Genomic DNA, 12,032 nt, shown 5'->3' on the forward strand with positions numbered 1-12,032 from the left:
GTTACTTGGGGACGGAGAGTAGAAAATCTGGGTAATAAACCACTAGTGTTAACGTGGTTCCAGGGAACTAAGAAAGGTGAAACATCCATTAAACGTACAGATGATTATGTTATTGGTTTTGTGCATTATATTAGTGAATGTTATCATGTATAAGATAAAGAAGTGGACATAGAATGTTAAATATGTTAAATGTATATATATATAAAATGCTTGTAAATGTTAATGTGGGACCTGGATGTGCTGGTGTAGACATTCTGGATGTGGCAGAATTTTAGAAAGGGGGAATGTAGGAGCTGTTGGCCCTGTACTGTAACTTAGTGGAGGTTTGGTGCTCTCCCGAAAGAAAGGGGAAAGGCTGAAGAGAAATTAAGATTCTAAGACTGGCAGTTCCCAGGGCCAATGGGGAGAGGCCAAGGCTACAGGTCAACCTGATTGACAGGGAAGGCAGGCCAATGAAGGAGTCAGGAGCCCAGAGGACCATCCTCCATGTGAACTGGAGCCGTCTGACCTAATCCGTCACAATTAGCTACCCCTGGACCAGAGAACGATAGAGGTGAGAGGTAGCAAATCGTGACATATGGGGCGTTGCCCTGCCATAATTTGCTACTGCTGGTCTGGAGGATGGGAACGGTAAAAAATTGTGAGAGGTGTACCCCCATTTGTTATAATTTACTATCCTTAGAGCAATTAGAAAGGAGGGAGGGTAGCAAACTGTGACAGGACAACATGCAAGTCAATATCTGCCACTAGCAAAATCTGCTTGACTTTTCCAACATGGAATTTAGTATCAGTTGTGCAAGTCTGTATTCCTGGTCTGCAGAGTCCCTTCACTGCACGCAAGGACAGTTCAGGGACTAAATGTTCTCCACTTCACACTGTCTAAAGGCCAGGAGAATGTGGTCAATGCTTGCCCTAGAAAGCAAAGGGAGGTTCAAAATGGTAGGGGGTTTGAATCCTTAGTGTTCTATAGCATTTATAGTTGCCGAAACTTCCATAACCCTGACTGCCTACATAAGCTTTGTGATATTCCTGCCGCTCCTGAAATCTTCTCAGTCCACTTTTAACTCACTGGTGAATGTGAGCTATGCATCCGCCTCTGGTTACAAGCCATAGAGTATATTCAGCTTTTACACCTCTCTACTCATTGTCCGCCCTCCTTCACCACCTGCTCCTCTCCCCTGCTGTTAAATAGGGTCATACAAATTGTAATCGGATCACAAATGACACAGGATGAGGGGAAAATTCATGTTTCTTTGCACTGGGTGGGGAGACTGGGTGGGGTCAGATCAGTCAGGCAAATTATTTGCCAGGCACTGGGCGAAATAGCAGCCAGTGAAGGTCTCGTGTCCTCCTGCTTGGCAATCAGGGTATTTCCATACTGGGGAGTAGCCTGCAGGTCACTGAGCTGCTAACATGGTATAAACACAGAGGGGACATCCCCATTTAATCACCAGGTTTAAAAGCCTGATTCTGCCCTTGTAGAGGGAGGAGAGTTTGGGGCAAACAGGCTAAGGTGACTGGATTTTGCCCCGACATCTCTCTGCTGCCATGTGTGATACTGAGCCACTGGCAATCGCATGGGAGGTCCCCACATGGGGCCTGGCTGCAGCCCCCATTGACGTCAGTGGGATTTTTAACCATTCACCCAATGGGAGCGGGATGGGGGCTCACAGGTTTGAAGCATCGAGCTGGAGTGTTGATTCCCCTTCCCAGCCTCAGGAACAGACAGACCATGTGGGGGGATCATGCGACTGGATCTGCCAAGGACAGAAGGGAACAGGCTAAAATAAGAGAAGGGTGGGACACTGGGAATGGGCAGAAGGAGTAGGTGGCAGCAGGAGAGGGGGTGATTGGGGCAGGGTGAGAGTTTGCCCCATGAGGGGTTCTGTATCCTTATCCTTGTCCCCTGTGTGAGCCAATATCTACCACTATTGTTACATTGTTTAATGTTAGATTAAATTTTCTAACTTTTTTTCCTTTTCTTCTTAAGAATGAAACTTCGGAAGAGCCAGACAGTTAATGTGCCTCTGTGCATCAAGCAACCGTTGACCTGATAAGGGAATGTTTTATGGTGCTACCCATATTATTTATTGCTGTAAAGTCTGAAGGTTACAACAATTCCTGCCTCCAGAGATAAGGAGCCTTTCAGCACAAACTGGTGCGAAGAAAAGTTACCAAATATGGAGGTGACTCATGTCCACCTGCCCAGATCTGCTCTCACAGGAAACTTCTGCACCAGGGTCCCCTGCTCCCATGTGAATGGGGCTCAGAGGTCTCTGTGACACTGCCCCCACTGCAGAGTGTGCTCCATGGATCCTACAGCAGATGGCAAGGGGAATGGATGGGCCAGAGCTGGGGACACCCATTGTCCCTCCCTCAGTCTAGTGGAGATTCATTGGAAAAGGCAATATCACCTGGGGCCATATGATATTTTCTGCACCTTCCCATTCATGGTGGGGATCCCCTTTTATGGGGTTCCCCAGTGGCAGCTGTGATCACAGGGGACTTCCTACTAGTGCTGCTCCCTAGGCACTGTGTTTCCCAGGGATGGCCATGGGCACTGCCTGGGGCTTGGGGCCTCCTGACTTCCTGCTGGTCCCTCAGCACCTGCCAGTTCTGGGGCAAGTCTCTGGCTCAGGCTGTGGGAGAGCAACTCCCACCACTGACAGAGCTGTGTGAAGGGTATTCCTGTATGGGAGCCCCATGGAGACTTCCTCCAGCCACAACCCCTCCGGCAGGTGTTCCCACAGCAGAGGTGTGATTCCTCCTTATTTAGTCAGGTTCTTATACTGCACCCATCCCTGTGTGCTCTGCAACCTTATCATTTATATATTTAGTCTTTCATTAATTTTGGAAGAATTTAATAAAGAAAAAGAAATCAACCTTATGGAAAAATAAAATACAAATGTTCCCAGCTATAATTTGTACAAAAGATTCTAGGGAAATGGAGGGGAGATATTGAGGTATTGAAACCGCGGGAAGGACAAATATAATCCACTGATCATTTGAAAAGGTTTCCGTTGCAGAGAAGTGGCTGGGCATTGGCACACACCTGGCTTTCACTGCTGGGGCACTGGTACAGTCAGTCAGTAATAGCACAGGACAATACGTGGATAATGTCTGGTGATCTGTGTGAAGTGAGCTGTTGGGTCTTAATCTATTCCACAACGCCTCATCCACCCTCACAATTGGCACCAACACAGATGTTGTTTGGAGTCTCAGCAGAGAGGTGAAACAACCACTGGACAGGGAGAGTGACTGACTCTGATCCCTAGAGGGGGCCCTGCCCATGGGGTCTCAGCCTGTGCAGCTCCATGAAAGGAAGGTGGCCACAGACTCTGCTAAATTGTTTTATTTAATTATACCAGGAAATCTTTGAATGAAACTGACACTGTGGAGAGGGTTTTGTCTGATTATCTTGGGCGGCTGCTGAGCTCCTGCCAGGCTGCCGGCCCTTGTCACACTCTTCACAACCAGACCTGTATCAGGGTTTCTCTCTAGTGCCTGGGCAGGTGGGTGTTACATAAACATTCTTTCCTTAATTACACCTGGGCCCAGTGAATTCCTCAATTCTCAGGCTGCAGAATTCACCTCTTGCTGCAGAACTGGGCTCCAGAGTCTTCATCTGCATCTTCAATAATCACGGGTAGGATTTTCAAAGCCCCACAGAAGATTTGGAGGCCCAGCACCCAATTAGTTTACTCATCGACTTCAAGGGCAGAAGGGACCATTGTGATCTAGTCTGACTTCCTGCATGGCACAGGCTACAGAACCTCACCCACCCACTCCTGTAATAGACCCATAGCTGCTGGCTGAGTTACTGAAGTTCTAAAGTCATGATTTAAAGACTTTTAAGTAATAACCTTGAAAATGTGAACAGGCAATGACTGCCTGAGTCTGCAGACAACCTGAAACAGTAGCTCTGAGAGGAGTGAACTGCCCCAGACATCTGAGCCAAGGTCCCATGGAGGGTAGAGAAAAGAACAGCAGAGAGAGAAAATGCAGATTCTGAAGCTGCTCTCTCCCTAGCCCTGTGGGTGTGTCAGAGGAATTTGATCTTGTGCCATAACCATCCTGTGAGGCGGATCCAGTCACAGTCATGTTCCAGCCTCGATCCTTCTTTCACTTTTGAAGCTGGTGGATGTGCCGAGAGGACGGGGCTTCCATTCAATATAAAATGCATTAACCTAATGAGAAGCTCAGGGGCAGGCTGGAGTTAAGCCCTGCAGCTCCCTGGCCCTTCCGGCAGGGTGGATGTTACAGCCTGGGAAAGGGAATCAGTCACTGGGAGCAGGAGCTCTGCCTAAAGGGAATGGCTCTGGGTGCTAGCGAAGCAGGGAGCCCCCCCAGAGAGACTGGAACGGCTCAGAAACGACTCCAGAGGACACCGCAGGTAGGGGGTCACTCACTGCAACCCCAGCTGAACTGCTCCCCTGGATAGTTCCAGGCTGATTAGTCAGAGGATCTGCTGCTATCAACGGGCCTCGTTCCTGGGATTTGGGGGATAAACTGTCACTTTCCTACTGGGAACTCAGCTGTGGCTGTAGAAATGCCCACACAGTTTCAGAGACCTGGCCAGTGTCTCAACTGCCAGGTTTGCGTTTGTTTGCTATTCTGCTCCATTTACTGACAGCCAGGGGTAGGCACCAATCACTGGCTGTAACGTTCCTGTGGGGCGCTGTTGGGAGTGTGCGGGTGTTTTCATCTTCAGCTCACTAAAGGGACACTCCCGAGTGAGAGGGTGAAGGGAAACACTTGGGGCCAGACTGGGTGCAACTGATGCAGGGAGGGAGAGATTTTATAAAGCTCCTAAGGGATTTAGGAGCACAAGGTCCATTGATCCTAACTCTCCTGTGTTTGTAAAAATCTCTCCCTCCAAGTGTAAATTGCAGCTGTCTGTGCCCATGAGGCCCTTCGTATCCCAGGGGGGCCCTCACCCCAGGGGAGGCAGGGGAGGCTGCTGCTGCCCTCAGGGGGTTTCTGACAGGGTGGGGGCAGCTTTACCTGACACTTGCACTCTATCAGCATCTATCACCGAATGCAGGTGCTCAATGAGTGACTCCTCCGCCAGCCCTGCTCTCACCTACTTTCTCCCCCGGGTGGCTGCTTGTTGGGCCGTGCCAGACCCTGCAGCCATCCTGGCCTGAGGCAGGTTACAGCCATTTCCCCTTGTCACAGTCCAGACCCATCCAGAGCTTCCATCATTGCTATGTGGTGTGAGCCTGGAGTGAAGTCAGCCCTTGTTGGAAGCCTCCCACTGCCCTTCACAGCAATGCAGCCTCTTGCAGGAGCCATAGAGGCCTAGGGTCACGTTTCCAAAAGAGCTCAGCTCTGAACTGCTCCCTGTGTGACAGGGCATTTCTGCAGCTCTGAGCAGTCGCACTTGGGAGGACAGGGCAGGCAGTGACACAACCCCTTACTAGTCTGTATTGCACCCCAAAATATCACAGATACTGCAGAAACAGGTCACCAAAAAGATTCACAGTAGGAGACTGAAGGAGATCAGTTTGTTCACTTTAGCAAAGAGAAGATTGAGAGGTGACTTTCTGTCATGGATTCACAAGGTCTGATCTATGCCCTGGCCTTGAGCCAGTTCCTTGGGAGTGACCTTCTATTGTGGTGGACCCCATGATCCACACAATTCCACATTACTATGAGGAGGACCAGTGCTAATGAGGTCAATTCGATCAGGGTGGATATGGTCCACTCCCAACAGTTGATGAAAAGGTGAGAATACCAAAAGAGGGAAAATTACTTCTTGTAGTGAGCCAGCCACTCCCAGTCTCTATTCAGACCCAGTCTGACAGTGCATACAAATTCCAACTCTGCAGTTTAACGCTGAAGTCTGGTTTTGAACGTTTTTTGCTGAAGTATGGCAACTTTCAAGGCTGCTACTGACTGTCCAGGGAGATTGAAGTGCTCTCCAACAGGTTTTTGAATTTTACCATTCTTGATGTCTGATTTGTGTCCATTTATTCTTTTGTGTAGAGACTGTCTGGTTTGGCCAATGTACATGACAGAGAGGCATTGCTGGCACATGATGGCATATATCACATTAGTAGATATGCAGGTGAATGAGCTCCTGATGGTGTGGCTGATGTGGTTATGTCCTATGATGGCATCACTTGAGTATATATGCGGACAGAGTTGGCAACAGGATTTGTTGCAGGGATTGGTTCCTGGGTTCGTGTTTCTGTTGTGTGGTATGTAGTTGCTGGTGAGTATTTGCTTCAGGTTGGAGGGCTGTCTGTAAGCGGGTATTGGCTTGCCATACAAGGCCTGTGAGAGTGCGGGATTATCTTCCAGAATAGGTTGTAGATTGTTGATGATGTGCTGGAGAGGCTTTAGCTGGAGGCTGGAGGTGATGGCCAGTGGTGCTCTGTTACTTTCCTTGTTGGGCCTGTCCTGTAGTAGGTGAATTCTGGGTACCTGTCTGGCTCTGTCCATCTGTTTCTTAACTTCCCCTGGTGGGTATTGTAGTTCTAAGAATGCTTGATAGAGATCCTGTAGGTGTTTGTCTCTGTCTGAGGGATTGGAGAAAATGCATTTGTATCTTAGGGCTTGGCTGTAGACAATGGACCAAGTGATGTATTCTGGATGAAAGTTGGAGGCATGTAGGTAAGTATAGCAGTCAGTAGGTTTCCGGTATAGGGGGGTGTTTATGTGACCATTTGCACTGTAGTGTCCAGGAAGTGGATCTCTTGTGTGGACTGGTCCAGGCTAAGGTTGATGGTGGGCTGGAAACTGTTGAAGTCCCGATGGAATTTTTCAAGGGCCTCTTTCCCATGGGTCCAGATGATGAAGATGTCATCAGTATAGTGCAAGTAGAGGAGGGGTACTTGGGGACGAGAGCTGAGGAAGCGTTGTTCTAAGTCAGCCATAAAAATGTTGGCATACTGTGGGGCCATATGGGTACCCATAGCAGTGCCGCTGACTTGAAGGAATAAATCGTACCCAAATCTGAAATGGTTGTGGGTGAGGACAGAGTCAAAGCTCAGCCACCAGGTGTGCCGTGACATCATCGGGGATACTGTTCCTGACGGCTTGTAGTCCATCTTTGTGAGGAATGTTGGTGTAGAGAGCTTCTACATCCGTAAAAACAACAAGGAGTCTGGTGGCACCTTAAAGACTAACGGATTTATTTGGGCATAAGCTTTCGTGGTAAAAACCTCACTTCTTCGGATGCAAGGTGCCACCAGACTCCTTGTTGTTTTTGTAGATACAGACTGACATGGCTACCCCCTGATACTCTACATTCGTAGTGACCAGGATGGTGTTTTCTGGAAGATCACCAATGGATTGTAGTTTCCTCAGGAAGTCAGTGGTGTCTCGAAGATAGCTAGGAGTGCTAGTAGCATAGGAACTGAGGAGAGAGTCCAAATAGCCAGACAATCCTGCTATAAGAGTTCCGATACCTGAGATGATGGGATCTCCAAGATTCCCAGGTTTATGGATCGTGGGTAGCAGATAGAATACCCCTGGTTGGGGCTCTAGGGATGTGTCTGTGTAGATTTGTTCCTGTGCTTCTTCAGGGAGTTCCTTGAGCAGATGGTGTAGTTTCCTTTGGGAAACTCACTCACTCCCACTCCTGAGTGGGATCAGAGGATAGTGGCCTGTAGAATGTGTTGTTGGAAAGTTGCCTGGCAGCCTCCTGTTCGTAATCTGACCTATTCATGATGACTGCAGCACCTCCTTTGTCCGCCGCCTTTATTATGTGTTCTCACCTTCTCATCAACTGTTGGGAGTGGACCACATCCCCTCTGATTGAATTGACCTCGTTAGCACTGGTCCTCCGCATAGTAATGTAACACACCCATCTCTGCATGTGTATATATATCTGCCCATTGAAGGTTCCACTTCATGCATGTGATGAAAGCTTATGCACAAATAAATTTGTTAGTCTTTAAGGTGCCACAGGACTCCTCGTTGTTTCCATTGATATGTGTTGATTCCAGCCCAGACACTCTGAGTGGCTCTACATCTCAGATATCTGGCCTGTTCGGCCTAGTACCAGTGAGAGAAGCAATTCTTTCCCTCAAAGCAATAGTGATGCCAAGGGAATCAGTAGAGAGTCCTACAGATAGTTCATTAAAATATTTCAGTAAAGTTCCCCATCTGTCACACCTTCTGTGATGGAGCAGGGAGTGGGAAGTATTGACCTGGGAATGTTGCGTGGGAGTTTTACTGGTGCTGTCTGCATTGGTGCTGGGTGGTGGTGGGATATCAGGGTGTCACTTCACTTGGGGGATGATACGTGAGCATGTATACCTGAGCCCCAGAGGGGGTTGGGGCCAGGTGACACCTTCTGCCTGGGAAAATGGACAAAGGCTGGAGGAGGAGACGGGGGAGATGTGTGGCTGGGGGAGATGGCTGGAGGGGGTCTCAGTTTGGAGCTGGCTAGGGAAAGGGAGGGAGGCCCAGGACCGGGGTCTGGGCTCCCTGCCCCCAAGATGGACCTGACTGAGGGGGTCCTTTCGTCTGTACCTACAAGCCCTGTTTTGGACTGTGTTCCTGTCGTCTAATAAATCTTCCGTTTTACTGGCTGGCTGACAGTCACAGTGAATCGCAGGAAGTGAAGGGTGCAGGGCCCGGACTCCCCCACACTCCATAACACCTTCATGGAGAAAATACAGGGTACTAAAGTTCTCTTTCATATAGGGTAGAAAGGCATAGCAAGAACCAATGGCTGGAAGTTAAAACTGGACAAATTCCAATTAGAAATAAGGCATAGAATTGTAACACTGAAGGTGATTAATCATTGGAACAAACTACCCAGGGAAGTGGTGAATTGTCCCTCTCTTGCTGTCTTCAGATCAAGGATTAGTGATTTTCTGGAAGATGCTTTAGTCAAACACAAGTTTGGGCTCAGTACTGGGGTAAATGGGTGAGAGAGTTTGGCTCATGGCACAGATCAGACTAGATGATCTAATGGCCCCTCTGAGCTTAGTCTATGAATATTGGGAAGTGCGCTAATGTAAACATAACTGATCCATGAACCAGGGCTGTGAAAGTCAGACAACCATGACACTGGCACTCTTTCACACTCACTCACCGTCTGGTTTGTTATTTCTCCTGTTCCCCAGACCAAGCTACGATGACGTGGAAGGTTCCCTCCTTCTCCCCCAGCTCCACAGTGAGCTCCGCTCTGCCCGGCTATGTCGTTCTCTGCCTCACTCTACAGATTCACAGGCTGGCATCAGGTAGGACCTCCAGCCTCCTCGCTGTTGGTATTGCTGGTTATCATCATCCATCTAGCATCATTGCCTTATCTTATAACCCATGTCTGATCAACCTGCCCACAACCAGCAACATGGAGAAAGCACAGGGCACCCCTGGGTCCCAGTAACCATGGTTACTATCTATCCACCATCATGTCAGGCCTTGAAGCTACATCCATTCTACTGCTCTGGCTGATTTCTGGCAGCTCCAAAAACACAGAACACAGTGAGCACCACTACAGGGCTTGCAAACTATTTAAAAAGACACTTCCAAGTCCTAGACACTGCACTGCCAGACCGTATATGTCACAAATCAGACTCTTCAGTGATGAAGGAGTCCTGAATCCTAGACTGTCCAGTTTAGAAGTAACAACCCACATGTCATTCATGCTGCACTAGACACATCTGACTAGGACTCAGAGCTAGAGCTCCTCTCACAGTGAGGATGTTTGCTGTCTTTTTCATTCTGTGCCTTCCGTAACCTGTAGAGTAACCCACTCCACCCCCCGGGGCTGCCTCCATTTCGGTTCCCTCCTCCTGTGGTTTCCATCCTGCTAATTTAATGGGCTCTCTCTGAATGCTGCGTCTCTCCACGGAGACACCATCCCCACTCTCCTTTGCAGTTCCACAGTGACTGGCTCTCTGTTTCCTTCACTTCTTTTATCTGCCTCCTTCTCCCCTCCATTATCTGACCTCTGACTTTACCTTTAAAGCCATTGCCTGTGTAGTGATGATCTGTTTTCATCTCTTTACACCTTGCCAGGTTTTACACTACCCCTCCTGCAGATGAAGGGGCCCCAGTGCAGGAGCAGCACAATTGGGGCACCATTTCAGATTTTTTGGGAGGGAGGGAGGGAGGGAGGCTTTAACCACGATTCCCAGGGCTTTTTTTACTGCCTCAATAGTCCACACTCACTTCAAAAGTACACCTCTACCTTGATATAATGCTGTCCTCGGGAACCAAAAAATTTTACTGCGTTATAGGTGAAACTGCGTTATATTGAACTTGCTTTGATCTGCTGGAGTGCGCAGCCCCACCCCCCCGGAGCAGCGCTGCTTTACCACGTTATATCCGAATTCGTGTTATATCGGGGTAGAGGTGTAGCCCAATATATTTATTTAAATATTGTTTTTATTAATACTACGGTCTATACCTTTAAAAAGAATCACTATCTAGAATATAATTAAATGATGGATGTTAGCAGCATATAGATCTAGAACAAATTTTGGCAGCCAAATCATCCAAATTGTTCAGATTGGTTTAGGTTTATGTTCACTGAAGGGTTTATACAAATAGCTATAATAAATACAAAGGGTTAAACTGGAAGGAAGGAAGTTTCTGGTGTGTTGCTGTAAAGATTTGAGAGAGTAAACATCACCTCCACGAAATTCACTGATTGCACTCAAGTTTATGAGACTCTGCCACCCTCACAAATGTTAAACAGTAAGTACAACAGGAGATACGAATATTTACCAGCTGAAAAAGAAGATACAGCAGAAAGCTGCAAAATGGCTACTTGAGGGTAGCAGCTCCTCAAAAGATATCTGGGAAAAAGGTCCTAGAATAGAAAAGTGCAACCCCACTTTGGGGAGATTTGGTAAAATCCAGACATTCACAGGGGAATTGATGTTTCTATGTCACAGCTGATGGACCTGACCCAAAGCCCATTGTTGGCAAAGGAAAGACTCCCACAGACAAGTGGGACCAAATGGCAGAATAATGGCAGTGCCCAATGTGGCCATTTCACTACAAAATTAGAGAGCTGGAAAAATTGGAAAGTTGTAAGTGTAATTTAAGCAATGTTTGTGGTGTGATACCCCATGTTTGTTTCTGGGGACGAAGGCATCTGGCTTAATCTACCATCTGAGCACTTGTTCTGGCTAGTTACCCCACCAGCCCCACTTCCTCTTGCCGATCACCTTCTGCCACCTGTGTCTGCTGTGACCTCGGCAGGTCGGTCTCTCGAGGTTTTATCCAGCTCTTAGTGATTGTCAGCTCTGAGGCTGGGCAGAGACGCCGTCCCACCAGAAGTGATTGTCAGCTCTTTTAAGCACTTACAATAACAAAAGGCTCCTAATGGAGCCTATTAGCTCTACCTTTGAACTATGGGAAGGAACAAGTTAAACCAGCCCAGGGACCCTTAGGGAGCAGCCACACCTCTTCACTAAAACACTTGTTCCCAATCCCTCTCTGTTTTCTCAGGGGGGTCTGGCATTCAAGCCCCTAGCTTAGTGAGGTGACCTCTCATTTGGGACAGGTTAAGCACAGTTCTGCTCCCTTCTACTCAGACAATAAAGAGAACAACACTGAAAACAGCATTTCACTACCCCTGCATTCAGTACTAAAGTGGTTTGTAACCCAGCACCAGCCAAAGTAGATCATTTGGAGCTACACAGCTCCTGTCTGCTAGATATTTATGCAGAGTAGGTGTATTCATGAAAATACAGTTTCCTCCTGAAGTCTCTCCCCCTCTCAACTAGATGTCAGGAAAGATCTCATTCAGACTCTGCTTACATCTAGGAATTAGATACAGTGCTCCTGTCAGCTAATTACTACGTTATATAAAAATAACACCCTAGAGCAGGGGTCGGCAACGTTCGGCACGCGGCTCGCCAGGGTAAGCACCCTGGCGGGCCGGGCCAGTTTTATTTACCTGCTGACGCGGCAAGTTCGGCCGATCGCGGCCCCCCACTGGCCGTGGTTCACCGTCCCGGGCCAATGGGAGCGGCAAGAAGCCGCGGCCAGCACATCGCTTGCCCACGCTGCTTCTCGCCGCCCCCATTGGCCCAATACGGCGAACCACGGCCAGTGGG

At 48.4% G+C, this 12,032-nt stretch overlaps 1 protein-coding gene across 1 annotated transcript in view; it reads left to right on the forward strand.

Annotated features, from left to right (window-relative positions):
* LOC117887197 (butyrophilin subfamily 2 member A1-like) overlaps positions 1-12,032 on the forward strand; it is a 305,733-nt gene that overhangs the window by 241,161 nt on the left and 52,540 nt on the right. The gene's annotated exons all lie outside the window — the stretch shown is intronic.

This window comes from Trachemys scripta, chromosome 14, assembly GCF_013100865.1.
Source record: "Trachemys scripta elegans isolate TJP31775 chromosome 14, CAS_Tse_1.0, whole genome shotgun sequence".
Lineage (NCBI taxonomy): Eukaryota > Metazoa > Chordata > Testudines > Emydidae > Trachemys > Trachemys scripta.